This window comes from Tupaia chinensis, unplaced genomic scaffold, assembly GCF_000334495.1.
Source record: "Tupaia chinensis unplaced genomic scaffold, TupChi_1.0 Scaffold148441_1, whole genome shotgun sequence".
Lineage (NCBI taxonomy): Eukaryota > Metazoa > Chordata > Mammalia > Scandentia > Tupaiidae > Tupaia > Tupaia belangeri.
The window spans coordinates 371,030-377,123 of NW_006208290.1; the positions used below are offsets into that span (position 1 = coordinate 371,030).

Consider the following 6,094-nt stretch of genomic DNA (forward strand, 5'->3'; position numbering starts at 1 on the left):
CCCAAGAACCCAAGAGAAGAATGGAGGAGAAGGGATTGCCCCCCGAGGGATGATTTCTCTTTTTCTGTCTCTTTCTCTCTTTCTGGCAAGGACACACACCTTATAGCAAAAAACAAACAAACAAACAAACAAACAAAAAAAAACAAACAAAAAAAACTCTCCAGAAAAAAGTATCAATAGAAGACAAAATAGAAACAAAAAACAAGAGCAACAATTAGAAAACAGTGAGAAATATGATAGATATTAATTCAACATTTTTTTGGAGAGGTTTTTGCTATAGGGTGCATGCGCTCACCAGACAGACAGAGAGAGACAGAGAGAAAGCAAGAGATCACCCCCCAGGGGAGATGGCCATGCCACAATCCCTTCTCCTCCATTCTCCTCTCGGGATCTTGGTCATGCACACACACGTGCCCAGCGTGAGTTTAAGCCACTGGGTCCAGGACACGAACCGCGGTCGACTACATGGGAATCCAGCGACATAGCCATCACACTAACTGCTGGTCCCAATTCAACAATATTAATAGTCACTTTGGACATTAATTGTCTAAATGTATGAATTAAAAGAGACTGAAGAAGTGGATCAAGAAACAAGGTGAAGTGGTAGTACAGTGATACCACAATTCGACCCACATGAGAAAACCTGAGTTCACATTCTGGGACCTTCCTGAGCATGCTAGGCATCTCTACGCATGCTCATGATTCAGGCTGGCTGTAACTAGGAGCAGACTATGGTGTGAAGACCCTGTGAAGACAGACAGGAGTTCCTATCTGTCTGTATGTTTCTGTCTCTCTTTGACTTTCTCTCCCTCATAGAAGAAAGGAAAAAAAAGGAAAGAAAAAAAGGGGGACCAGCAGTTAGTGTAATGGCTATGTCACTGGACTCTCGCGTAGTCGACCGCGGTTCAAGTTCTGGACCTGGTGGCTTAAGCTCACACCAGGCACGTGTGTATGTGCCCAAGATCCAGAGAGGAGAATGGACGAGAAGGGATTGCGGCATGACCATGCCCCCCAGGGGGTGATTTCTCACTTTCTGTCTCTCTGTCTCTCTCTTTCTTTCTGGTGAGCTCACCCTAGAGCCAAAACCTCTCAAAAAAAGAAAGAAAAAAAGATAATGAGAAAGAGAGAGAGAGAGAGAGAGAGAAAGGAAGAAAAAGAAAAGGAAGGAAGGAAGAAAGAAAAAGAAAAACAAGACCAAACTATATGTAGTTTACAAGAAACCCACTTTAAGCATAAAGACATATATAAATTAAAAGCAGATGGTGTAGTGGTTAAGATGTTGGACTCCCGAGAACCAGCAGTTAGCGTAATGGCTATGTCGCTGGACTCCCACGTAGTCGACCGCGGTTCGTGTCCCGGACCCGGTGGCTTAAAACTCACGCCGGGCGCGTGTGCGTGCGTGCCCAAGATCCCGAGAGGAGAATGGAGGAGAAGGGATTGCGGCGTGACCATCCCCCCTGGGGAGGTGATTTCTCGCTTTCTGTCTCTATGTCTCTCTCTGTCTGTCTGGCGAGCGCACGCGCCCTACAGTGAAAATCTCTCAAAAAAAATAAAATAAAAAAATAAAAAAGATGTTGGACTCCCACATGGCCAACCATGGTTTGATTCCCAGACGTGGTAGCTTACTTTCTCAGTCTTCCTCTCAAACTCTCTCTGTTTCACTCTGATCGAATTGAAGAAAAATAATAAGCAAATAAAATTAAATATTTTTTTAAAAAAGTAAATGGATGGAGAAAGATGTACCATGTAATACTAATCAAAAGAAAACAAGCGACTCATCCTCTGTGGCACAGTCATTAATGTAAAGACTGTGGAGTTGGAAGTCACATGCTAAGCTGACTATGGTTCAAGTGCCTGGCATGGTAAGCCTAAAAACCTGTTGGGCATGTGCATGTATATTCAGGATCCTGGAGGAGTGGAGGACTGGAGGAAGGGGATAATGGTAATTGTGCCCTGTGGGGAAGGATACTTTTGAATGTTTGAATGTCTCTCTCTCTGTCTCTCTTTCTCTCATGTGTGCAAGTGCTCTATCGTAAATAAAGAAAAAAGACAAAGAAACATGAGAAATGATGCTAATTTTTATATGGAGCAGACTTCAGACTAAGGAACATTATCAGAGATAAAGAGGGCTATTATATAATGAAAAAGGGAGTCAATCCTCAAAAAAGACAACAGTCCTTTACTGTGTATGTGCCTAACAATAGAACATCAAAATACATGAGGCAAAAACTGATAGAATTACAAGGAGAAACATATTAATCCACTATTAGAGATGGAGATTTCAACAGTTCTCTATCAGAAATTAAACTATGTAGCAGGCAGAAAAATCAGTGGGCATATCTAAGCAAAATCAGTGGGCATATTTAAGCACATCATTCAACTAGGTATAATAGACATCTATAAACTATTTCATTCAATAGCAGAATACACATTCATTTCAAGGTCACATGGATCATTCAACAACATAGACCACATTTTGGTCCACAAAACACACCTTAACAAATTTAAAAGAATAGAAATTATATGATATCTGCCCTCTTCCACAGTGAAACTAAACTAGAAATCAATAACTGAAAGAGACAATCTCAAAATACTTGAAGAACAACATTTCTTTTTTTAATTTTAATTTATTTTATACATTCAATCACTATACATTGCTTAACTTATAAAGGGAGCATGCACACACTTTACCGAGCAGGCACACACTTCACACCAGTCCAGTTGAGGATACTATACACATTACCATTCTAACAACACATGGGTCAAAGGAGAAACCAGAAGAGAAAAAATTCTTTAAACTAAATAAAAATGCCACTTTTCAAAACACATGGGATAAAGGAGAAGGAGTGCTTAGAGGGAAACTCACAGCACTGAATATGTATATTTTAGAAAAGAAAGATCTAAAGTCAGTCACCCAGGTTTCATCTTAGGAAATTAGAAAAAGAAGAACAAATTAAATCAAAAGTAAGAAGATGTCAGAAAAAATAGAGCAAATAGCACTACTATTAGGGAAATACAAATCAAAATCAAAATGTGATATTATCTCACCCCAGCTAGAATGGCTATTACCAAAAAGACAAAAAAAAATAACAATGTCAATCAGGATATGGAGAATGGGGCACTCTTTTACACTGTTGGTTAGAATCTAAATTAGTGGGACCAGAAGTAAGGTAAGAATCTAAATTAGTGGGAACCAGCAAATGGTGTAATGGTTGCATTGCTGAACTCCCACATAGTTGACCACAGTTCAAGTCCCAGTCCTGGTGACTTAAAACTCACACTGAGCATGTGTGCATGCATGACCAATATCCAGAGTGGAAAATGGAGAAGGGATTGAGGCATGGCCATCTCCACTGTGGGGTAATGGCCATCTCCACTGTGGGGTAATTTCTCGTTGTCTCTCTGTCTCTCTGGCAAGTGCATGCACCCTATCGCAAAAAAAAAAAAAAAAAACCTTCTCTAAAAAATAATCTAAATTAGTACAGACATATGGAAAATAATATGGAAGAAACTAAAAATAAGATTGCCATGTGATCCAACAATCCATCTATTAAGCATATATCCAAAGGAAAGGAAATCAGTATGTCATAAAGATATTTGCACCTCAATGTTTATTAAAGCACTAGTCACAGTAGTCAAGATATGGAAGCAACCTAAGTTTCTACAAACTGACAAATGGATAAAGAAAATGTGGTATATACAAACAATGGAATAATACACAGCCATTTAAAAGAACGAAATCTAGCCATTTGCGGTTAAATAATTGAGCCTGGAAGACATTACATAAAGTGCAACAAGCCAGGCAGAGAAAGAAATACAACATATTCTCCTTCAGACATGGAAATTGGGGAAAAAATGATCCCATAGAAGTAGAGACATGTAGAATGACTACCAGATGTTCAAAAGGATGGAAGATGTGGGGAAGGGGATGCTGATTAATGGAAACAAAATTGGAGATAGATAGAAGGAATAATGTTCAGTGTTATAAAATATAGTTGGGAGAATGTTTTAACAGTCCCTGTATGTAATGTTATGAATGGTTAGGATGATGAGCATACTAAGAAATAGAAGTAAGAGAGCATACAAGTTCTAATATCAGAAATGAAAGAGGAAGGGGTTCACTGCTGAATTATACAAAATGTTTTAAGAAGAAATAGTAGGCCAGTTGGTGGTATGGTGGTTAAGGCAGCTGTATCTCACATGGCCAACCATGTGGTCAGAGACCCAGATCCAGAAGCTTGAAAATCACACAGGACGCAAGTGCATGCAAGCCCAAAATCCTGAAGGCAGAGAGAAATGGAAGAAAAAGTACTGCGACATGGACATCCCCCTTGAGGGAGGGGTGCTTGCTGCTTGGTCTCTCTCTCTCTCTCTCTTTCTCTCATACACACACACACAAGTGCACATGCTCACTGGCAATTTTTTTTATTAAAAAAAAAAAACTAGCAGCAGTCCTCTTCAAACTATTCTAAAACATTGAAGTGGAAGGGATCCTTCCAAACTGATTCCATGGGGTGCCAGCATTGCCTTGATACTAAAACCAGCCAAGAACACAACAAAAAAGAAGACTGCAGACCACCCCTGCTCCAGGCACTCACTGTGTGGGTGGCACTTTTTCCAGGGTATCAATATTGCAAATTAAGCAGGATTCATGCAGACTGCTTGATTTAGGAAAAACAAAAACAAAAACAAAGTATGAGAGCCGGCCGTTTACGTGGTAGTTAAGGTACTGGATTACCACATGGTCGACTGCAGTTCAAGTCTTGGACCTAATGACTTGCTTTCTTACATTCCCTCTTTTTCTCTCTCTGTCTCGCTCTGATAGGTACACATGTCCTATAGCAAATTTTAAATAATAATAATAATGATAATTTTTTTAAGTATGAGAAAGCAAGTACATTTTAGGATGACCAAGGTGCAAGCAAATAAATTGGCTAGCCCCACTGCAATCATCTGCACTGCAATGCCCAGAAGGCCTGTTCTGATCAGTCACTGAAGCCATAGGAATTTCTTGAAAAAATTATAAAGCAGTGAGGTATTGTCACATCCACAAACTTTTTGGGAGAGTCATGGGGACCCAAATGCTTCATTTCTCTTTGATAGTCATCCTTGTGTTCTTACTTGTAACTAGGGCTTTGACCACTTTGCTTCCCAATGTCAAAGAAGACTTAGACACTCATGTTGTGTAGGAAATGAAATCTCAGAACAAGTCCATCCTGTTTTCTTTTACTCTCATAATACAGTCGAATAACAGAATGGATCTCTTACTGAGATTTTTAAATCACTATCAAGCAGTATCACTTCTGCACAAAGTGATTGTGGTGTGGAACAATACTGGGTAAAAGAGTTATGGAATTCTCTAGGGCCTCACTCTGTGCCTGTGATCTTCCAAGTACAGACGAAAAATAAGATGAAAAAGACTCCAGGTCTCTTCTGAAGTGGAAACCAATGTGGTGTGAATGGTGAATGATGAACATGTTCATTAGTGCCCAGGACTTTGATTTTTCCTTCTCAGTTTGGCAGCAATTTCCAGATCAGATTGTTGGATTTGTTCCTAGAAAACATGTCTCTCTGTCATCAGGTATCTACGTTATAAAGGATTTGGAAATGGTGGGAACCAGCAGTTAGCGTAATGGCTATGTCGCTGGACTCCCACGTAGTCCACCGCGGTTCGTGTCCCGGACCCGGTGGCTTAAAACTCACGCTGGGCGCGTGTGCGTGCGTACCCAAGATCCCGAGAGGAGAATGGAGGAGAAGGGATTGTGGCGTGACCATCCCCCCTGGGGGGTGATTTCTTGCTTTCTGTCTCTGTCTCTCTCTGTCTGTCTGGTGAGCGCACGCGCCCTACAGTGAAAATCTCTCAAAAAAAAAAAAAAGAGGATTTGGAAATGGTGACCAGTGCTCTATGGTGCTGATTAGAGCCTCATTCTTCAATAGCAAATATCTTGAACTCTTTCAGAGGCAATCTGCTGTAGTTCATGCTTTGATAGATGTTACTCAAAATTGTAATGATATTGTCATGAATTCTATTGTTGCCAAGCACACTGGAAAGACTTCAAGAATATTTGTCAAATCTGTAACCACAGGGGTGCCC

The 6,094-nt window shown here is 40.3% G+C and overlaps 1 pseudogene; it reads left to right on the plus strand.

Moving 5' to 3' along the window:
- Positions 1 to 6,094, plus strand: part of LOC102485055 (exostosin-like 2) — a 28,885-nt pseudogene that overhangs the window by 20,530 nt on the left and 2,261 nt on the right.